Source organism: Hyla sarda, chromosome 2 (assembly GCF_029499605.1).
Source record: "Hyla sarda isolate aHylSar1 chromosome 2, aHylSar1.hap1, whole genome shotgun sequence".
NCBI lineage: Eukaryota > Metazoa > Chordata > Amphibia > Anura > Hylidae > Hyla > Hyla sarda.
Window position 1 is genome coordinate 407112222 of NC_079190.1, and position 24452 is coordinate 407136673.

The 24452-nt window shown below is 44.6% G+C and overlaps 1 long non-coding RNA gene across 1 annotated transcript in view; it reads right to left on the reverse strand.

The window, feature by feature from the left end:
- Window positions 1–20100, reverse strand: part of LOC130356825 (uncharacterized) — a 61433-nt gene extending 41333 nt beyond the window's left edge. Inside the window, exons 1-2 of the long non-coding RNA XR_008889010.1 lie at window positions 19969–20100; window positions 17834–17951 (exon numbers count right to left, since the gene is read on the reverse strand). This is a non-coding gene — a long non-coding RNA (uncharacterized LOC130356825). The remainder of the gene's footprint in view (window positions 1–17833; window positions 17952–19968) is intronic.
- Between the last annotated feature and the right edge of the window lie 4352 nt (window positions 20101–24452).

Below are 24452 nucleotides of genomic sequence, written 5' to 3' on the forward strand. Positions count from 1 at the left end.
TCTATGATGTATGTATGTATGTATGCATGATGTGTGTATGAGGTTTGTTACAGTGTGTCACCCCAGTAGTAAGGAGATTACATGAGGAAGTTTGTTACAGTGTGTCACCCCAGTAGTAAGGATAATATATGAGGAGGGGGTTTGTTACAGTGTGTCACCCCAGTAGTAAGGATATTAGGAGGTTTGTTACAGTGTGTCACCCCAGTAGTAAAGAGATTACATGAGGAGGAGGTTTGTTACAGTGTGTCACCCCAGTAGTAAGGATATTACATGTGGAGGAGGTTTGTTACAGTGTGTCACCCCAGTAGTTAGGAGATTACATGAGGGGGGGTTTGTTACAGTGTGTCACCCTAGTAGTAAGCTGATTACATGAGGAGGAGGTTTGTTACAGTGTGTCACCCCAGTAGTAAGGAGATTACGTGAAGAGGAGGCTTGTTACACTGTGGCACCCCAGTAGTGAGGAGATTAAATGAGGAGGAGGTTTGTTACAGTGTGTCACCTCAGTAGAAAGGAGATTCCATGAGGAGGAGGTTTGTTACAGTGTGTCACCCCATTAGTATGCTAATTACATGTGAAGGGGGCTTGTTACAGTGTGTCACTCCAGTAGTAAGGTGGGAGTGAAGCACTGAAGCAGGGCAATACATAGACATACAGCCTCCAGCCATACACTGTATATGGTTGTAGGCTGTATGTCTGTGGGGGAACATACGGCCAACCTAATGTGGGGGAACATACTGCCAGCCTAATGTGGCGGAACATACTGCCAGCCTAATGTGGGGGGGGGGATCATACTGCCAGCCTAATGTGGGGGGGGGGGATCATACTGCCAACCTAATGTGGGGGAACATACTGCCAACCTAATGTGGGGGAACATACTGCCAACCTAATGTGGGGGGAACTATACTGCCAACCTAATGTGGGGGAACATACTGCCAACCTAATGTGGGGGGGGATCTATACTGCCAACCTAATGTGGGGGAACTACAACCTAATGTGGGGGAACATACTGACAACCTAATGTGGGGGACCATACTGCCAACCTAATGTGGGGGGGGATCTATACTGCCAACCTTATGTGGGGGAACATACTGCCAACCTAATGTGGGGGGGGGATCTATACTGCCAACCTTATGTGGGGGAACATATTGCCAACCTAATGTGGGGGGATCTATACTGCCAACCTAATGTGGGGGAAATATACTGCCAGCCTAATGTGGGGGAACTATTCTGCCAACCTAATGTGGGGAAACTATACTGCCAAACTAATGTGGGGGAGCTATACTGCCAACCTAATGTGGGGGGAAACTGTGCTGCCAACTTAATATGGGGGGGGGGGAACTATGCTGCGTACTTAAAGGGGTAGTCCACTGCAGCAGCATTCCGAAAATTTTCAGCATGCCAGGGGTCGGGTGAGGCAGGGGAAGGGGGGTGGCAACAGCTGGAGGCACAAAATGGGTCTGGTCACCGGCAGATCCACAGATGTTTCCGGCATGGAAATTCCCTTTTCTGTGTCCGCACAGAATGCATGGCTGTCTATGAGACGCTGCATTCCTGTGCAGTCCTAGTGGCGGCATATTATGTCGGTGTCCTGCAGTTTGCGGAATATCTGCACGGAGATTCTCCATGTGGACATTCTGTCTGTGAACTTAGCCTTATAGTATATGTGGGCGTTATTACTGAGAGGTAGCATTGAAAAGATCACTGTTTATCTGTGTGCGGTGACTATTACTGTATAAAGAACAAGCTTACAATATAAGGTCAGGGCTACATGGTAAAAATGGGTCGCACAGTCAAAGATCACCATGTTGTTCTCCTTGAATCGTGCTGAATCTCAACTAATCTAAGTAAATGTGGTCACACAGAGAAATCCAGCACAAATCAGTTCTTACTCTTTAGGTGGTTTATTAAACCCTTAAAACAGCATCATAAAATGTATGGCTTTCTGTGACCCTGTGTTTTCCCGTGATCATACATTTTATGATGCTTTTTTGCGCTGGATTTCTCTACGTATGTCCTTACAAGTTGCTGTTGCTCCACAGGTGTCCATGCACTTTGCAAAGGGGGGAGCTGAGCTGATCTGCACTAAATGGGGTCACATTGCGACCCCAAATTACCGCAGACACAAATTCATCCTTGATGGAATTAATAAGTTTCTCATATCGTAGTCATTTGTGGTTTGCAGCGCAATCTCATTTACTCGCATTAGCCGAGATGCAGCACAATTCAGGGGGTGCAACATAGTGATCTTTGGTCATGCAATCTGGGGGCCCCATTTTTCATTTTTACCCAGGGCCACACTTAGTCTAAAACCGGCCCTGTGTGGGCCCACAAGTCGGGTCCACTTCATAACTGGCAGATGACCACTGCTATCAGCAACTGACATCTGCTAGTAATGGCTGACATCAGAGATTGCAAGTGGGGGGGGGGGGGGGGGGATGATGCCAGAGGTACACATGTTAAATCCAATAGAGGAATATCATCGAACCCATTTGTAGCAGCAGAGCTCTGTTCTGCAGTAAGAACAACATCTCTCCCACTGGATGGAGAACAGAGCAACAATTAAGTGATATCAAGACGGCCAACATGCCGTCAACATTGATTCAAAGTTCCTTTTCCCATGAGGCTAGGTAGCCCGGATGGAAAGAGTGTGCTGGCTCAGTACACAGTTTATGGGCAAATGACAGTCTATGAGAGTTCCGAGGGGGGCAATCCAAAAGTGAATCAAAATCCGTCAGGTCTCTCAACTTGCCCGTTTATGCTAAAAACAGTGTGCAACAATGCTGCAGGTGCTGGATGTGTAGAAAAGATAAATGAACAGTAGGGAGGAGAGATCGCAACATGTCTGCTGTTGGGACCCCTCCCTCCTGAAACAATTGTTTAATGGGAATATGAGTGAGTTTCAACCAAGTAGGAGCATATGTAGGTGAGACATGATTCACGACCTCAGGTATCAGTGCAGAGGAGAGTAAAGGAGAGATAGATGGAGAGAGTAAGGGAGAAAGAGAAAACCAGACATTTAATATGCTCGAGAACAGGAGGGATGTGTCCAAGTGGGAGTAACGCCTCCGTCTGGGCAGCCAGAAGCCTTTCAAGAAATGAGGACCAAACTCCCACTGGGACCAAGAGAATTCAGAGTAAGAGTGTTGAGAAGAGGTAGTGGAGGAAGGAGAGGAGCATGCAAACCAACTACAGCACTGAATGGCCCTATAAGTAGCCTGTATATCAGGAATGCCTATCTCGCCTCCACAGGTCTAGCCAAAAGAGAGTGTGCCATCCTAGGTCTTTTATACCTCCATAGATATGCGGAGAATATCCTCCTGAGGAGAAGAAGGATGGAGGAAGTGCTATTGTAAGCATTTGAAGTTTGCATACAATTTTAGGGACCACATAAGTCGGTAGGACATTACACCTGCTAATCCACGAGATAAGGGGATTATCGTAGTCCTTGAGAAAGGGAAAGCCTAGAAATGTGATCAGCAGAGAGGGTAATTTTAAGCAATTCCGACTTGGATATGTTGACTTTGAAGTTAGGAAGCAGGCCAAATTCTTCAGACACCGGATCATGAAGGGGTTAACTGCTACTTTGTTGTTTCAATGCATTTTGGGACTTTTTTTTGAATTTTTTTAATCTAATATCTAGATAACCTCTGTAACACTTCTACACTGCAACAATTGTTCATCTTTGTGTTTTTGTCTTTTCCTCCTCATGTTTAAATAGCCATAACTGTTTCCACCTACACAGCCATATGAGGAAATTTACATCCCCTCAAATCAAGTCTATAGGAGAGGGCGTGATGCCCCCCTCCCATAGACTTGCATTGAGGGGGCATGGGCGTGACGTCACAAGCCTCGGCCCTGCATCAGCAGTCATCCGGCATGGGGCAAAGTTCACTCAAGTGCATTGGATGTCTGGAGTGCCGCAGCCGAGGGGCCCCCCGCGATCAGACATCCAAAGGATAGGGGATAAGATGTCGAGGGGAGGAGTAAGGTGTTAATGCTTTCATCAATATTACACATAGTAATTTTATTTCTCCTTTTCTTTCAGTGTAAAAAAAAAAAACCATTTCAAACATTTTAATGGGTCTGTATGGTAAAAAAAAATAGAGTTTTTAAATGTTTCAAGAAATGATCATGTAGATGTCCCAAGTGAAACCATTAAATGTTACTGCACATCTAGAAACATTGTTTCTACCTGGGTCAACCCTGAGTCTTTCAATAAATTTGCATTCTGAAAGTATTGTTTGTTAGTGTTGAATGCAGACAAGGAATAAATATCCATTTTCAAATCCATTAAAAATATCCCCATTGGAGACAAGAAGCTTAAAAATGCACTTGTGCAGGTCCACAGCATGAAAAACGATCAACATGTTTCAGACATGATTTTCTTATTCCCAAGTTACTTTGCTACTTTACATTTGTCAGGATCTGGGCTGGTAGCGGAGGCTGGTGGTGGATCCGCTGTGCCAGAGAGGTGATGACGTGGGCCACACCAGGGGAACGGAGTCTAAGGAGTTACTGGCTTTCACCAGAGCCCGCCGCAAAGCGGGAGGGACTTGCTGCGGCAACTAACTCCCAGGTCGTTCCACCCAGTAGCGACTCAACCTCTCTGGCTGCTGAGATAAGGCAAGGTACAAGAGGATCAGGCAAAGGCGTAGTCAGACGTAGCAATTGGTCAGGGCAGGCAGCAATGGTTCACAGGCGGTAGTCAGTAGCAACGAGTACGGCAACAGGCAGGGTAACACAGGAACAAGGAATGCTTTCTCTCAGGCACAAAGGCAACAAAGATCCGGCAGGAGGCTGTGGGAGGAGACGGTACTTATAGGCAGTGCACAGGTGAGGCCTAATTAAGTCCAAACAGCACTCCCTCTCACAAAGCTTTACCCTTAATGAACCACATTGGACCAGACACCAATCACCTGTGCACTGGTCCTTTAGATCTAAGAGTCCCGGTGCACGCGCGCCCTAGAGAGCGGGGAGGCACACGCTGTGACGCTGGAGCGCTGCCTGGGGACACACGCTGTGAGTGCTCCGAGGCCAGCAGGGGGCCCGGAGCACTCAGCGTAACAACATTATTGGGAGTTGTTTCTGTTCACCATGTACATCACAGGTTAACTATGGCAGACAACTCTTCTATATTGGAGTTTCAGTGGCAATCTGGTTTAGATATGATGTGATAGTACATAGACTTTAGTTGTCTGGCAAAACTGCACATTCTGCCATTGCAAAGAGGCAATTTAAATTTGTATTGGGGGAGGGGTTTACTCCTTTTTTTCAAAACTGTTTTAACCCATAATATTTTACACTTTTTGTATTTCCATAGGGGACTATTTTTTAGCAATCATTAGATTGCTAATACTGTTTAGTGGTATGCATATGTAAAGCACTGATCAGTATTATTGGCAATCTATTACTCTGGTCTGCTAGAAGGTAGACCAGAGAAGAAGACCCTGTGAGAGCGGCCAGAGGCAAGTAATGAAACCTCGGTATGCAATTTTGAAAGATCTGATCCCAATGGTTGTGCCACAAGTGAACAGATCAGCCATCGAAATAGCCACATTGCCGCATATGCCGTAATCAATATTAATCACAGCATGTAAGGTGCTAATGGTGTACATCGCTGATAGCAGCTGGGACCTGCTCTATATGAAGCGAGAGCCCCTCCTATACTCACTTCATGTACAGGACGTAAGTGTATGTTCTGACGCGTTAAGTACCAGCTCACCATGATGGACATTTATGTTCATTGTCCTTAAGGGTTTAATTGAACACACAGTAAACCTACCTGGTTATGAGTTAACAGCACAATAAAAAGTGTGTATATTGAACACGCATTAGCCATCTAAAACACCTGTATGTATAAATTCTTGGTTTAATTGAACACACAGTTTATATACCCAGTTGTAAGATAACAAAGCACAAAAAAGCGTGAACATTGAACATGCACTAGCCATATAAAGTGCCTGTACATTTATATTCTTGGTTTAATCGAACACACAGTATACTTACCTGGTTGAAAGTTAACAGAGCAATAAAAAGCTTGTACATTGAACACACATTAGCCTTCTAAAGCACCTGTACATATATATATATATTTTTGGTTTAATCTCGAACACAGTATACCTACCTAGTTGTAAGATTACAGTGCAAAAAAAAAAAAAAAAAAAAGGAGTGTACATTGAGCATGCATTGGCAATTCAAATCTTATCAATTTTAATGGAACAAACAGTATACCTACTCGGTAGTAAGAGAACACCGTTTAAAGCTTGTATATTGAACACGCAATAGCCATATAAATTGCCTGTACATATGCATTCTTGGTTTAATTGAACATACAATATATCTATTGGTTGTAAGAAATAGCACAATAAAAAGTGTGTACATTAAACATGCATTAGCCATTTAAAGCGCCTGTACATATATATTTATATTATTGTTTGGACAAAGGACATTAATCTCTTTGCCAGAAATATTAAATGGAAAAAATATTTTTTTGCAATAAGAGATATTAGAGAGGGACAAACATTGGGCATTGAACCGGAAGACATGTCTCTTTTTAGAGATATGCAGTCATTGAATGATGCTAGTGATATTGATGAAGGTAGGGGTCCATTTACAGCGTTACACAAGACAAGTAAAAAAAACTCCCCCAATAGGAGACTACTCAAACATAGACATCTTTGTGGAAACTGTGATGCAGGCTTTTAGATCTTTGAGTTCCAAAAAAATCACAGAACAAAATTTGAATTTTGAAGAAAGGCAGGCCCTTGTATCTCTTGAAAGGGATTCCTCCCTGGTCATCAAGCCCTCCGATAAAGGAGGGAATATTGTGTTGATGACCAGGGAGGAATATAAGGCTATGTGCCTCAAAATCTTGGACAACAAACAATGCTATGTCCAATTAACAAGAGACCCCACTAGAGAATTTAGCGAGGAGCTGGAGACCATTTTGACTGGAGCTCTATCCGTTAAATTGATTGACAAGACTGAGTATGAGTATCTTAAACCCCAATGTCATAAGATGGCATGTTTTTATGCCACGCCAAAAATCTATAAAGGATATCCGCCTTTACGTGGTAGGCCCATAGGGTCGGGCATAGACAATCTGACCCAAGCGCCGAGTCAATATGTTGACTCGGTGCTGAGGCCATCATACGTTAGAGACACCACGGATGTACTCAAGCCTATTGAATATCTGAAATTAGAGGAAGGGGCATTTTTAGCCTCCCTTGACATGGAGGCGTTATATTCCTCTATTCCTCATGATAAAGGGATAGGAGCGGTAGAATTTTTCTTGCGGAGTAGGGGCATTCAATACAATGAGCACAGCCAGATGGTACTCCAGTTGTTAAAATTTGTACTAACAATTTTTTTTTTTACTTTTGTGGGGCGGTCCTTGCACCAGCAGAGAGGTACAGCAATGGGAAGCCCTTGCGCCCCCAGTTATGCAAACCTGTACCTCGGCTGGTGGGAGGACCAATTTTTGTTTTTTGAGGAGATGGCACATTGGACGAACCATATTTCTATATGGCTTCATTACATTGATGATGTCCTTATGATTTGGAACTCTACTGAGGAAGATTTTCAAAGATTTGTCAAATGTCTCAATCAAAATAATTTGGGTCTTTTTTTCACGAGCACAATTGATAGGCATGAGCTGGAATTTTTGGATCTCAAAATTAGAGTTCAAAATTAGAGATGAGCGAACTTTTCAAAAATTCGATTCAGCTGATTCGCCGAATTTTCCGAAAAAGTTTGTTTCGATCCCAATTTTTTTGCGGTGAATCTATATTTAAAAAGGCTATTTCTAGCCTACATACAGCCTCTATAGGGGTATAGAACACTTTGCTGTGTTCTAAAATGCATATGGAGTGTGCTGGGTTAATGAAATAATACTGTTATTCAGAATAACGTGCAGATTACCGGCATCGCTTTTAGAATCACTGCCGCACAGCAGCACAATTACAGAGCCTGGTGGTGGCATCAGTGTCAGGAGACCATATAGTGACTGAATGACATAGCGTGGAGGTGTTGGCAGCATGAGGAGACCATTTAGTGGCTGAATGGCACAGTGTGGAGGTGTTGGCAGCATGAGGACACCATATAATGGTTGAATGACACAGCTTGGATGAGGCTGAAGCATGTGGACACCATATAGTGGCTGAATGACACAGCGTGGAGGTGTTGGCAGCATGAGGAGACCATATAGTGGCTGAATGGCACTGCGTGGAGGTGTTGGCAGCATGAGGATACCATATAGTGGCTGAATGGCACAGTGTGGAGGTGTTGGCAGCATGAGGACACCATATAGTGGCTGAATGACACAGCTTGAATGAGTCTGAAGCATGAGGATACCATATAGTGGCTGAATGACACAGCCTGGAGTTGGCTGATGCACGAGTACACAGCAGGGCTTCACAATCCCCCCCAAAAACACCACAATTTTAGAAATTTTTGAAAAAGATTTTGGATAGAGGGTGCTACCTATGAGAAAATTTGAAATTCCCAGACCCAGGCCCCACAGCGGCATCAGTAACCCATATATTGCCTGAATGACACAGCCTGGAGTTGGCTGATGCACGAGTACCCAGCGGGGCTTCAAAATCCCCCCCAAAAAACACCACTATTTTAGAAATTTTAAAAAAAGATTTTGGATAGCGGGTGCTACCTATGAGAAAATTTGAAATTCCCAGGCCCCACAGCGGCATCAGTAACCCATATATCGCCTGAATGACACAGTCTGGAGTTGGCTGATGCATGAGTACACACCAGGGCTTCACAATCCCCCCCAAAAAACACCACAATTTTAGAAATTTTTGAAAAATATTTTGGATAGCAGGTGCTACCTATGAGAACATTTGAAATTCCCAGATCCAGGCCCCACAGCGGCATCAGTAACCCATATATTGCCTGAATGACACAGCCTCGAGTTGGCTGATGCACGAGTACACAGCAGGGCTTCACAATCCCCCCCAAAAAACACCACAATTTTAGAAATTTTTTTAAAAGATTTTGGATAGCGGGTGCTATCTATGAGAAAATTTGAAATTCCCAGACTCAGGCCCAGCAGCGCCATCATTTTTTGATTTGAAATTTAAAACAGCCTTTGCGTGTCCCGGACCCCAGCGTGTGGGTACGAAGGACCAAATCCAACAAGCTGCCACAGGGCTCATGTGGCCGTGAGATTTAGGTGCAACGTCTCCATTGCCCTGACCGGCTATTGTTTCCAAGACTTCTCGCCAAGGCAAACCATGTGAAGAACAGCTTGACACCGCCGTGACCTGCACACATGGTATGCTGAAGGGCCACTGAGACTTGTCCGGGCAGTGGAGGCTTAAGACACAGTGGAGGATGTGGAGATGGAGTAGCACACTGTCACAGGACCAACCTGGCTGACAGAGTGTAGCAGGAAGCAGCATTGAGTACACACCAGGGCTTCAGAATCCCAAAGAAAAAACAACCATTTTTAAAAAAAATGTAAGAATATTTAGGACAGCGGGTGCTACCTATATATTGCCTGAATGACACAGGTTGGAGTTGGCTGATGCATGAGTACACACTAGGGCTTCACAATCCCTCCAAAAAACACAACAATTGTAGAAATTTATGAAGAAGACTTTTGGATAGCGGGTGCTACCTATGAATAATAGGTTTATGAATAATAGGTATAGATATGGCATATACTCATACTACAGTGGGACCAGAGAAGAGCGGCCGGCCACCCGCATCTATACATTATACAGGACGATCGCATTGGGTGTCAGAAGTGACACTCGCTGCGATCTGTCTATTAATGCAGGTACTACAGCTCCCAGCATGGAACAGAGTACGCTCCATGTTGGGAGCAGTAGTACATGCAGTTAAGGACAGATCACAGCAGGTGTCACGCCTGACACCCGCTGCGATCGTCCTATCTATTGCAGAGATGCGAGCACAGGAGAAAGCCGCTCACATCTATACATTGTACAGGACGATCGCAGGGGTGTTGCTAATGAAGACATTTGTTATTTAGAATCAAGTCCAAGGTGGGATTCGGTCGGAATCTAATTTTTCATGAAATTCGGAACGAATTCGACTTCGTCAGATTTGATTCGCTCATCACTAATTATAAACTACTTGGAAAGATTAATAATTAAGTTGGAGAATATGTGTTCTTGATGCAATTAACAAAATGTTTAAGAGGATAAAGTATGTTTATAAAATTATACTCCATTTTTTGAAGATGTGAGATGACGATACTTCTAAAGTATCTAATTCAGTGAATTTATGTATTGTCATTACAAGAATATATGAATTTTTAGTGTTGTCTAATAAAATATGTCTTCTTAGTAGAAGAGATGTTGAACTCAGGTTTTTGTGTATACTATGTAGTTGTGAGCTTCCTTAAATTTTTTTGTACTTGGAATTAAAGGCACCATATGATGAAAAAGATGAGATACAACGGTATTTTTTGCTGTTGTTTTGGGCTCGTGTGTCTAAATGTATGGAAACCACATCCAGTGATTTTATATACTGGGGTGGTAAATGACATGTTCTTTACCCCATTCCCGCTTTTGGACGTATGCATACGTCCAGGCGAATTACACGTTCACGCAAATGGATGTATGCATACGTTCAAGCGATCTCCTGCTCTGCCGCGGGCAGCGCAGGAGATCGCCGGCGGGACTCAGCTGTCAATCACAGCCGGAGTCCCACCGCAGCTGCCGGGGCCGCGATCGCGCCGGTCCCGGCAGCATTAACCCCATAGATGCCGTGATCAGTTCTTATCACGGCATCTATGGTGTTTGCAGGGGGAGCGCTCTCCCCCTGCCCACCAACAGTGGCGCAGCGATAAAATAAGGGGGTTCGGGGGTGTCCAAGACACCCTCGATCCCCCTGAAGGGATAGGAGTGAGGTGGCAGGGGTGCCACCCCCTCCTATCCCTGCTATTGATCGGTTGGAGCGACCGACCAATAGCAGACTGGGGGCGGGGGGGTTAAAGTTCGGTTCCCCCCGCTATGCCCACCCATCGGTGTCCGGGCACAGCGGGGGGAACCGTGCAGTAGCGGCGGCGGTGGAGGTGAGTATGGCGGCGGCGTGTTCGGCAGTCTGTTGCCTAGCAACATCAGCAGGGCGACAGTTTGAAGAGTAGTTTCTAAACTGTGGCCCCCCAGATGTTGCAAAACTACAACTCCCACCATGCCTTGACAGCTGTTTGCTGTGTTGGCATGCTGGGATTTGTAGTTTTGCAAGATGGGGTTCAGGCTAGAGATCACTGACAGTGGTCTCTAAACTGTAGCCCTCCAGATGTTACAAAACTACAACTTCCAGCATGCCCAGACAGCAGTTTGCTGTCTTAGCATGCTGAGATTTGTAGTTTTGCAACATCTGGAGGGCTACAGTTTAGAGACCACTGTCAGTGATCTCCAGCCTGAAACCCTCTAAATCTTGCAAAACTACAGCTCCCAGCATTCAGGAACAGCAAAAGGCTGTCTCGGCATGCTGTGAGTTGTACTTGCGTGCCTCCAGCTGTTGCATAACTACATCTCCCAGCATTCAATTTGGCAATCAGTACATGCTGAGAGTTGTAGTTCTGCAACAGCTGGAGGCACACTGGTTGGGAAATACTGAGTTAGGTAATAGGTTCTCTGTCAGTGCATGCTTGGAGTTGTAGTTTTGCCCCCCCTCCCATTTGAATGTACAGGTTACATTCACACTGGCAGCGGATTACAGTGAGTTCCCCGCTTCAAGTTTGAGCTGCGGCAAATTTTCCTCCACAGCTTAAACTCCTAGCGGGAGACTCAGTGTAATCCGCCGTCAGTGTGAATGTAGCCTAAAAACACTACACTACACTACACTAACACAAAATAAAGAGTAAAACACTACATATACACACATACACTGTCCACCCCCCCCTTCCCCCCCCAATAAAAATGAAAAAGGTATCCTTGTTAAAACGGAGCCTCCAGCTGTTGCAAAACAAAAACTCCCAGCATTTCCGGACAGCCATTGACTGTCCAAGCATTCTGGGTGTTTTGCAACAGCTGGAGGCACCCTGTTTGGGAATCACTGGCTTAGAATACCCCTATGTCCACCCCTATGCAAATCCCTAATTTAGGCCTCAGTTGCGCATGGCGCTCTCACTTTGGAGCCCTGTCGTATTTCAAGGCAACAGTTTAGGGCCACATATGGGGTATCGCCGTACTCAGGAGAAATTGCCTAACAAATTTTGGGGGGCTTTTTCTCCTTTTACCCCTTGTGAAAAGGTAAAATTGGGGTCTACACGAGCATGTTAGTGTAAAAAAAAACATTTTTGGACACTAACATACTGGTGTTGCCCCATACTTTAAAATTTCACAAGCGGTAAAAGAAAAAAAGCCCCCAAAATTTGTAACGCAATTTCTCCTGAGTAGGGAGATACCCCATATGTGGGCGCAAAGTGCTCTGCGGGCGCACAACAAGGCTCAGAAGGGAGAGTGCATCATGTACATTTGAGGTCTAAATTGGTGATTTGCACAGGGGTGGCTGATTTTACAGCGGTTCTGACATAAGCGCAAAACAATAAATACCCACATGTGACCCCATTTTGGAAACTACACCCCTCACGGAATGTAACAAGGGGTATAGTGAGCATTTACACCTCACAGGTGTCTGACAGATCTTTGAAACAGGGGTCTGTGAAAATGAAAAATACAATTTTTAATTTGCACAGCCCACTGTTCCAAAGATCCGTCAAATGCCAGTGGGGTGTAAATTCTCACTTCACCCCTTATTACATTCCGTGAGGGGTGTAGTTTTAAAAATGGGGTCACATGTGGGGGGGGGTCCACTGTTCTGGCACCACGGGGGGCTTTGTAAATGCACATGGACAGATTCTCTCTCCAAAAGCTCAATGATGCTCCTTCTTTTCTGAGCATTGTAGTTTGCCCCCAGTGCACTTCACGTCCACTTATGGGGTATTTCCATACTCAGAAGAGATGGGGTTACACATTTTGGGGGGTATTTTCTGCTATTATCCCTTGTAAAAATGTAAAATTTGGGGGAAAACAAGCATTTTAGTGTAAAAAAAAGTTTTTTTTTACATATGCAAAAGTCGTGAAACACCTGTGGGGTATTAAGGTTCATTTTAACCCTTGTTACGTTCCCCAAGGGATCTAGTTTCCAAAATTGTATGCCATGTGTTTTGTTTTTTTTTTGCTTTCCTGGCACCATAGGGGCTTCCTAAATGCGGCATGCCCCCAGAGCAAAATTTGCTTCCAAAAAGCCAAATGTGACTCCTTCTCTTCTGAGACCTGTAGTGCACCAGCAGAGCACTTTTCATCCCCATATGGGGTGTTTTCTGAATCGGGAGAAATTGGGCTTCAAATTTTGGGGGGTATTTTCTGCTATTACCTTTTTTAAAAATGTAAAATTTTTGCTAAACCAAGCATTTTGGGTAAAAAAATGTTTTTCTTCTTTACATATGCAAAAGTCGTGAAACACCTGTGGGGTATTAAGGTTCAATTTATCCCTTGTTACGTTCCTCAAGGGGTCTAGTTTCCAAAATGGTATGCCATGTGTTTTTTTTTTTTTTTTTTGCTGTCCTGGCACCATAGGGGCTTCCTAAATGCGACATGCCCCCCGAGCAAAATTTGCTCTCAAAAAGCCAAATATGACTCCTTCTCTTCTGAGCATTGTAGTTTGCCCGTAGTGCACTTCAGGTCAACTTTTGGGGTACCTCCATACTCAGAAGAGATGGGGTTACAAATTTTGGGGGGTATTTTCTGCTATTAACCCTTGCAAAAATGTGAAATTTGGGGGGAAACACAAAATATATATTTTTTTTACATATGCAAAAGTCGTGAAACACCTGTGGGGTATTAAGGCTTACTTAATTCCTTTTTACGTTCCTCAAGGGATCTCGTTTCCAAAATGGTATGCCATGTGTTTTTGTTTTTTTTTCGCTGTTCTGGCACCATAGGGGCTTCCTAAATGCAACATGCCCCCCAAAAACCATTTCAGAAAAACATACTCTCCAAAATCCCCTTGTCGCTCCTTCGCTTCTGAGCCCTCTACTGCGCCCGCCGAACAATTTACATAGACATATGAGGTATGTGCTTACTCGAGAGAAATTGGGCTACAAATTCAAGTATAAATTTTATCCTTTTACCCCTTGTAAAAATTAAAAAATTGGTTCTACAAGAACATGCAAGTGTAAAAAATTTGAATTTTCTCCTTCACTTTGCTGCTTTTCCTGTGAAACACCTAAAGGGTCAAAACACTTACTGAATATCATTTTGAATACTTTGGGGGGTGCAGTTTTTATAATGGGGTCATTTATGGGGTATTTCTAATATGAAGACCCTTCAAATCAACTTTAAACCTGATCTGGTCCATGAAAAATAGCTAGTTTGAAAATTATGTGAAAAATTGTAAAATTGCTGCTAAACTTTGAAGCCCTCTGATGTCTTCCAAAAGTAAAAACACGTCAATTTTTTGATGCAATCATAAAGTAGACATATTGTATATGTGAATCCAAAAAAAATTTATTTAGAATATCCATTTTCCTTACAAGCAGAGAGCTTCAAAGTTAGAAAAATGCAAAATTTTCAATTTTTTCATCAAATTTGGGGATTTTTCACCAAGAAAGTTACCACAAAAATTTACCACTATGTTAAAGTAGAATATGTCATGAAAAAACAATCTCAGAATCAGATTGATAAGTAAAAGCATTCCAGAGTTATTAATGTTTAAAGTGACAGTGGTCAGATGTGCAAAAAAGGGCTGTGTCCTAGAGGTGAAAATGGGCTGCGTAATTAAGGGGTTAATCAGACTACTACATTGTGCAAATGTTATGCACTGATAAGTACCATTCTTACAGGCTGCCAAAAGCCTTTATATCCTCTGCTAGTTTTATATGTGAATGCTGTGCTTCAGTTAGACCGCTTGCTGCCATTGTATCGATCTTGCGGGCCATGTCTTCTTCCCCTCACTCGACTGATGACATTCATGTATGTCATGGGTCAGGAAGTGGTTAGTTGCTAGTTTTTTTTTTTTAATCTTCTGCCTTGACTTTCTTCCTACTTTATCCTTTATTAACACATTTTTGTATAATAATTTCCTTTATTTTTCTGATATTCCTCATTACTACTCAAAATTCTACAGGCTCTGTATAAACTAACTCTTAGGTCATCCTTTAAACACTGAGGGAGAATGAAGGCTTTTTCAATGAAGCATGTAATTTCTATCTGTTGGCTTGCTTTATAATGTGGTTAAGAAATACCCTTGTTTTTTTTTATAAATTTCCTAGTGTAAAAATGGAATGACATTATAAGAAAGAGAAAGTTTGATAGATTTGTGATGTTCGTTCAATGAATGAAGAACAACAATGATCTCTCCTCTTCATACCATAGATGGTATGTGAGTAGTTCCCTTATGAACATAAGTGTTCAACATATCTAGTTGGTTAGCTACAGTCAATATTGTCCTAGTATATACTTTGATAATTGCTTAGCCAAGTCTGAAAGAGCTTGCTACTGTGGGCGATCGTTTGAATAAACCACATAAGGTTGAATTGCTGTGGGGACTACGGTTGGGAGGGGTGGGAGAATAAACATTATGAGCCTGGGGGGGGGGGGGGTGGGATTGGTTAGTAGTTAGGGGGATAATTGCCCCCCCCCCCCTTGTAGTGACACCACTGGTCCTAACTGAGAACCTCCGAAGTCTGTAGCGGTTTAGTATGTAACCACAGAAATATCAAAAGGGCTAGCTGTTATCGGAAAAAAGAAACATATATTACAGAACTAATGTAAACTCAGCTAGCACAAATAAAAAAAAGGAGTATACAGTGACACATGAGACCTGTGTAAAGTAATGTGATGAGAAAAATACACAGACGAAGGATGAGAAAAGGATCTGTCTGTGTATTTTTCTTACTACTTTGGTTTACACATGTACATTAAATAAATAATCATCCTTTTTTGTACTTGGATGACTATTACCCATGTGCAGAAGCAAAGGAAGGCTGTGGGCTCTTTTTTTTTTTTTTTTTTTTAAACCTAACTGTCCCTGCCTAGCCCCCTCTGTCCCTTACCAAGTACCGGATCACTGGTCCGGAGCCTCCGGATTGTACAGAGGTCCGACCAACCAATAGCAGAGATTGGGAGGTGAAATGAGATCCCCCTCTCTCTTGATGCTCAAGGGTGATTTGTGCTGTCTCACACAGCACCAATCACCCTTATCTTCCATGCCACTGGGTCCACAGAGACCCGATTGGCATGGAATCGCAATAATTCGCTGGTCAGAATTGACCGGCCAATCACAGCGATTATCGAAAAATGGGTGATGTGATGGGATGCCTGCTGTGTGATTACAGCAGTCATCCCATTCCGATCACTTCCGGCGTGCGGCAGTGATCGTAAAACCGCAGGGTATACCACCCCGGGTGCCACTCTCAAGGGGGGTGCCAGGCAGGGGCGTTGCTAGGCCTCCAAAAGATCTAGGGCATGGGTCATGGCCGAGGGTGGAGCCAAAAAAGGAGGGGCAATGGAACGGGGCCGCTCAGTGGGTGGGGCCACTCTGGAGTATAATACAGGATATAACTCAGGATCAGTACAGGATAAGTAATGTAATGTATGTACACAGTGATCTCACCAGCAGAATAGTGAGTACAGATCTGGGGTATAATACAGGATATAACTCAGGATCAATACAGGATAAGTAATGTAATGCATGTACACAGTGACCTCACCAGCAGAATAGCGAGTACAGCTCTGGAGTATAATACAGGATATAACTCAGGATCAGTACAGGATAAGTAATGTAATGTATGTACACAGTGACCTCACCAGCAGAATAGTGAGTACAGCTCTGGAGTATAATGCAGGATATAACTCAGAATCAGTACAGGATAAGTAATGTAATGTATGTACACAGTGATCTCACCAGCAGAATAGTGAGTACAGATCTGGGGTATAATACAGGATATAACTCAGGATCAGTATAGGATAAGTAATGTAATGCATGTACACAGTGACCTCACCAGCAGAATAGCGAGTACAGCTCTGGAGTATAATACAGGATATAACTTAGGATCAGTACAGGATAAGTTATGTAATGTATGCAGAATAGTGAGTATAGTGAGTGGGGTCACTGTATGAAATTACATTACTTACCCTGTACATGGGTTTACATAGCAGTATTTACTAACTAAAGTGCTTCCAGCTGTTGAAAAACTACTACTTTTGCAACAGCTGGAGGCACCCTGGTTGCCCCTCTTTATATTGTATCACTGCCCCTATTATACAGTAGCCCTCCCCCCCCCCCCCCGTATTACATACACTTTGTACAGATACACACTCACACACATGCACTTTATATATTCATACACAGGCACATTACATAGACACACAGATATACACACATACATATATATCTACACACACATGCTCACACACATATGTACATGTAGGGACACTTGCTTTAAAAAAAAATAAAAAATCCTCTATTCAGTCACCATCTTCTTTGTAGATCTTTCCCCTGTGCACAGTCACGGGCAGCCTGGGCCGGACTGGGACCAAAAATAGGCCCAGGCATAGTAGAATTTGCAGCCCATTTATTTTTTGGTGGGGGTCCCAGCAGTCAGAACCCCACCAAAATAAAATGTGCTGCATAGTCTAAAACCCCCAGGTTGATCTCCAGCTGTTGTAAAGCTACAACTCCCATCATGTCTGGAGCCTCAGGCATTATGGGAGTTGTAGTTTTGTATCAGCTGGAGACCACAGATTGGAGTACAGTGTCACCCATCATCACAGCAGAACTTAAAAGTGACTACAGCAGTGATGGGACAGTCAGGAGAATACACAAGGATATCACTGACCTGAGTGACGTCTTCTCTGTTGGTCCAGATATCAGGACTTCTTCCAGCTCCATCTTCTCTGTAGAGTCTTACGCCCGGACATCATTGGTTCCTCACTATGTCAGCAGATCTACATCCTCTGTATGAAGACAATGATTATTATAACTCTACTAAATATTATGACATCTGAAAATTATTCTGCCATATACTGTACCCCCGAATATAAAACAACCTTCCACTGTACCCCTGAATATAATACGGTCACACACTTTACCCTCTGAATATAATACAGCCAACCACTGTACCCCTGAATAATACACAGCCAACCACTGTACCCCTGAATATAATACTGCCAACCACTGTACCCCTGAATATAATACTGCCGACCACTGTACCCCTGAATAATATACAGCCAACCACTGTACCCCTGAATATAATACTGCCAACCAATAATACAGCCCACCACTGTACCCCTGAATAATATACAGCCAACCACTGTACCCCTGAATATAATACTGCCAACCACTGTACCCCTGAATAATATACAGCCAACCACTGTATCCCTGAATATAATACTGCCAACCACTGTACCCCTGAATATAATACTGCCAACCACTGTACCCCTGAATAATATACAGCCAACCACTGTACCCCTGAATATAATACAGCCCACCACTGTACCCCTGAATAATATACAGCCAACCACTGTACCCCTGAATATAATACAGCCACCCACTGTACCCCTGAATGTAATACGACCAACCACTATACCTCTGAATATAATACTGCCAACCACGGTACCCCTGAATATAATACAGCAAACCACTGTACCCCTGAATGTAACACAACCAACCACTGTACCCCTAAATTTAATATTTAATATGACCACACATTGTACCCCTAAATATAATACTGCCAACCACTTTACCCCTCAATTTAATACGGCCACACACTGTACCCCTGAACATGATATGGCCACACACTGTACCCCTAAACATAATATGGCCACACACTGTTTCTTCTGTATGGCAGAATCCCCCCCCCCCCCCCCTGTACTTTCCTCACCCAGACTCCAAAGTCCCCCAAGACCCATCTTTCCCCTCCTCCTTCAGACCCCTAACACTGCGGACATTCAACCGGTGGAATGTCCGCCTTCTGCAGGCGCTGCTGGCAATGCATTCTGGGTGAATTCTGCCCACAGAATGAACATTCTAATGGTTGGACGTCCATTCCAATGGCAGAATTGCCCTGTAGTAATTCCGCAATGTGCACAATGCATTAGTATCCCGGAATTTCGCTGAAAGAATGTCCACAGTGTGATTGAGCCCTAAGTCCCCCCCCCCCAGACCCATATCTACCCTCTTCTTTCAGACACTTAAATCTCCCCAGACACATCTGACTCCTCCAGACCCCTAAGTCCTCATTTAGACCCCTCTGCTCTCCAGACCCCTAAGTCCCCCTTTAGAAAAGGGTCGCCACCTTTCTTGCAAAAAAAATACCAGCTATACTGATTAGCATAATTAAATTTATATATTTAATATTAATTTTTTGCACCCCGATCTGTAGTTTTTAACGGTTGCATTTTTGTTTTGATGTGGCCTTTTGATCACCTTCTTTTGTCTTTTTGATTCAATTCTGGAGTTGCAGTTAGTTACTAACTACAATCCCCAGCATGCCCTGATACAGCCTGTGGCTCAGCAGCTGCCCCAAACAAAAACTACAACTCCCAGCATGTTGGTCTATATAGTAGAATACAGTATGGGTGTGTGTTTCCCAACCAGGCGTGCCACCAGCTGTTGCAAAACTACAACTCCCAGCATGCCCAGACAGCCAACAGCTGTCCGGGCATGCTGAGAATTGTAGTTTTGCAACAGCTGAAGGCACTCTGGTTGGGAAACAATGGTATAGTATATGGTGCAACATGCAGGGAGTTATAGGATTGGTTAGATAAATACCGGCCAGGTGGCAACCCTACTTTAGACCCCTAAGTTCCCCCCAGACCCCTCTGCTCCCTGCCCCCTCCTCCTCTACATTCCTTTGCCCCTTCCTAGACCCCTTTGCCACCACTCCTTTGCACTGTTCTGTCCCTCCACAGACCCCCTCCTTCACAATCTTTTGACCCCTGACCCCTCTGTTTTAACCCCCCCCCTGTTTACCTTTCCGGGCTGCAGGTGACACAAGGCAGGGTGTATATGATGTCGGGGCGGGCTGCTGGTCATGCCTGGCTGCTCCTGTAGGGATTACAGCTCCGAGCTTTCGTCCTGCTCCGAGCGAACAGCCGGGGCAGGGAGCATGCCTGCGCACAGACTTCTGCTACTCTTAAAGTAGCAGTGTCCCGACTTCCTGCCCCGGCCTAATAAACTTGGGACCGGAGGACCGGCCCTGAGCGAGATCCCCTTCTGCGTACCTGCGAAGAGGACCTTGCAGAGGACAGATCGGCCCCACTGTTTAATAAATATATATATATATATATATATATATATATATATGTATATTAAAAAAATGTAAAGATTATTAAAAAAAAAAAAAAAAGTCCAGGGCAGCTGACATTTGGGGCCTGTGTGCTAACATCTGGGGCCCCGGATGAAATGACCTAGTGACGACACGGACTGAACCGCCGCCGCCACCACTACTGAGGATCCGTGACACTCGTCCCAGATCCCCAGCAGACAGCGCTACATTCTCCTGTGTGCGCGATACACGTACATACAGGTGAAGGCATCCCCTCTGTGTGAGCCGCATCTGAAGCTACACAGAGGAGACGTGACCTCCGCCCCCATGCAGCACAGGCGCCGGTGACGTCACTCATCGGCGCTAGGGTTGCCACCTTTCCCTCAGAAAAATACCGACCGTGGGTGTGGCTATGTGGGGGTGGAGCTAAAAAAAAGGGGAGGGGCCGATTGCACAGAGGACGAGGGATCAGGGGTTAAAGAAATGGCATGGGGGATGGGGGGGGGGGTAAAGAAATGTCATGGGGGATGGGGGGGGGTAAAGAAATGTCATGGGGGATGGGGGGGGTAAAGAAATGGCAGAGGGGATGGGATGGATACAATATATATGCGGGGGGAACTTTCCTATATTGCACAAAAAAATTACATTTAGAGAATAAAACTTACAATTGTAAATAACATTTATTTAACAACAGGCAATAAATTTAAGGGGATACCCAGCAAATATAAATAGAATATAAATACATTTGACAACCTCACCAAATAGTGCAAATGCAAACATTGTAACAGCTCCTCTGTATACACACTACCAACAACAAAAAATAGGATGAAAAATCATCAAAACCAAATTGATGCCAATAAAGCCCTCATATAGCTCTGTAGGTAGAAAACTGAAAATGTTGTACTGTATAAAACCACTATATACAGACCAGTATACTATAAAGAATCTGTATACAATATAAGTGATTATATACAGGACCATATGGCGGTAGATATCAGCTGTACACAGGGGGGGACATGTATCATTATTTGTGTATGGTAGAAGCATTTTACCCCTTTTCCCAAATTCTAAATTATGTGCAGAAGCGCTAAATTTATCAATCAAGTGCAATGAGCTTCATAAATTGCGGGTAAATATAGTAATCTCCTAAATCCACTCTTTGGAAAATAGAATCAATGATTTAGAGCATCTTGCTACGTTAAGTCCAAGATTGCTTATATTTGCGCAAAAAAAACAGCTCTTGCGGCCAAATTTTTGGTGTAAAAAAAAAGTACGCAGTTAATAAATCCATGTGTACTATAGATGTCACTCCAAGGTACCCTGATTCAGCCACATCTGGAGGACATGCTCTACCAAAACGTGCGCAAAAAAATTGCGCAAAAAAAGGGCTTGCGCAAAATTTTGCGCAAAAAAATACACACAAAACAGGGGTAAAATCTTTGATACATGTCCCCCAGGATCTGTATACCATATAAGTGACTATATACAGGACCATATGGCGGTAGATATCAGCTGTACACAGGATGTATATACCATATAAGTGATTACAGTTACATTTTGGGACTCACAATTACATCTTTTATGATCAGCGGCGTCCTCTTTCCTTTTCTTCTCCGTCTGGATAAGACCGCCATGTGGATCTCTAAACATCTGCAGGAAAAACATGTCAGACTCTGCATATATTCAGTGCCCTCCCCTCCTCAACAATCTTTCCATTTATAGGCCCACAAACTGTAATAATGCCCTCCTTGGTGTCCTGCACAGTAAAAGGGCAGGTAGGTAGGTAGCCAGGTAAATAGGTAACTAGGTAGGTAGATCAGGAAGCCAGATATGTAGGTAGGTGACAAGCCAGGTAGGTAGGGGGCTAAGTAGGTAGTTAGGCAGCCATGTATGAAGGCCAGGTACATAGTTAGATAGCCTGGTATGTAGGTAAGTAGTTAGGCATTTAGGTATAAAGTTAGGTAGCCCCCCAATAAGTATAGGTAGTTATACCCCCTTCCCCCCATTCCCTATAGGCAGAGTCACCCCCTCTCTTCCCCATAGGTATAGGCAGTTACCCCCCCTCTCTTCCCCATAGGTATAGGCAGTTACCCCCCCCCTCTACCCCATAGGTATAGGCAGTTACCCCCCCCCCTATTCCCCATAGGTATAGGCAGTTACCCCCCCATAGGTAAAGGCAGTTACCCCCCCCTCTCTCTTTCCTATAGGTATAGGCAGTTACCCCCCCCCCTCTCTCTTTCCTATATGTATAGGCAGTTACCCCCCCTCTCTTCCCCATAGGTATAGGCAGTTACCCCCCCCCCCCTCTTCCCCATAGGTATAGGCAGTTACCCCCCCCCTCTCTTCCCCATAGGTATAGGCAGTTACCCCCCCCCTCTTCCCCATAGGTATAGGCAGTTAACCCCCCCCCCCTCTTCCCCATAGGTATAGGCAGTTAACCCCCCCCCTCTTCCCCATAGGTATAGGCAGTTACCCCCCCCCCTTCCCCATAGGTATAGGCAGTTACCCCCCCCCCCTCTCTTCCCCATAGGTATAGGCAGTTACCCCCCCTCTCTCTTCACCATAGGTATAGGCAGTAACCCCCCCTCTCTTCCCCATAGGTATAGGCAGTTACCCCCCCCCTTTCCCCATAGGTATAGGCAGTTACCCCCCCCTCTCTTCCCCATAGGTATAGGCAGTTACCCCCCCTCTCTTCCCCATAGGTATAGGCAGTTACCCCCCCCCATAGGTAAAGGCAGTTACCCCCCCCCTCTCTCTTCCCTATAGGTATAGGCAGTTACCCCCCCCCCTCTCTCTTTCCTATATGTATAGGCAGTTACCCCCCCCTCTCTTCCCCATAGGTATAGGCAGTTACCCCCCCCCCCCTTCCCCATAGGTATAGGCAGTTACCCCCCCCCTTCCCCATAGGTATAGGCAGTTACCCCCCCCCCTTCCCCATAGGTATAGGCAGTTACCCCCCCCCCCCTTCCCCATAGGTATAGGCAGTTACCCCCCCCCCCTTCCCCATAGGTATAGGCAGTTACCCCCCCCCCCCCTTCCCCATAGGTATAGGCAGTTACCCCCCCCCCCTTCCCCATAGGTATAGGCAGTTACCCCCCCCCCCCCCCTTCCCCATAGGTATAGGCAGTTACCCCCCCCCCCCCTTCCCCATAGGTATAGGCAGTTAATTGGGGTGGGTGGGGTGGAATTCAGAGACAGAGAGACACAGACAGAGACACACACACACACACACACACACACACACACACACACACAGGCTGACAGTGTCAGACACACAAACACTGACACACACACACACACACACACACACTGGCCGACAAACACTGACTGACAGACACACAAACACTGACACACACATAGTAACAGACACACTTACCTACTACCGCAGCACCTCTCCAGTCTCCTCTCAGTCTCGGCGAGTGACGTCCTGGCTGGTCTGCGGAGTGACGTCACTTCCGCAACGTCCCTCCGCAGCGTCCCTCCGCAGATCCGGCCGCACAGCATTGCACAGGTGAAGTTTTAGACTGGGACTGGGAGACAGGGACAGCCTCAGAGTCAGTCAGACAGGGTGCTGTGCTGAGCGGCATGGTGCGGGCGTGCACTTTAGTTAGTGTATGGATTGTCTAAGTTGTAGAGCCACTATTTAGAGTGTCTATACAATAGTCAGAAAAAGGGGTTCTTTGGAAGCTCAGGGCTCTCTCTTCCATGCCCTATGGACGGTATCTACATGACAAACATTAAGAGAATTAAAAACGCCAATAGAGCCATACAGAACAATAGGAGGGGACAGATAAAATAGGCATATCCATGAGGGAACAACTCATAGTCTATCTTGAAGAAGATACCTTCAAATTTTTTTGCTGTATTTGCTTTTCAAAAAGTATTTGCTTTTCAGTGTTACAACCTCAGTCAGATGTTGACTAACCTGAGCTTGAACCTGCCGTGCAATATTTCAGGGGTGTACATAATGAAGCTTTAGACAGGTTTAGATACCTAATGGTTGCACTTGAATGTCAGAATACAAATATAAAACCTTATAACATTGTGCTTTTCTTGTTAAGATCAGTATAATCAAGATTAACCTAAGGTGCAAGCATAAGAAATGAATGAAAAACCGAGCTGCAACAAAATACTTTCAAAATGCACATTTCATTTAACCCCTTGAGGACATGTGCCGTAAATGTATGGT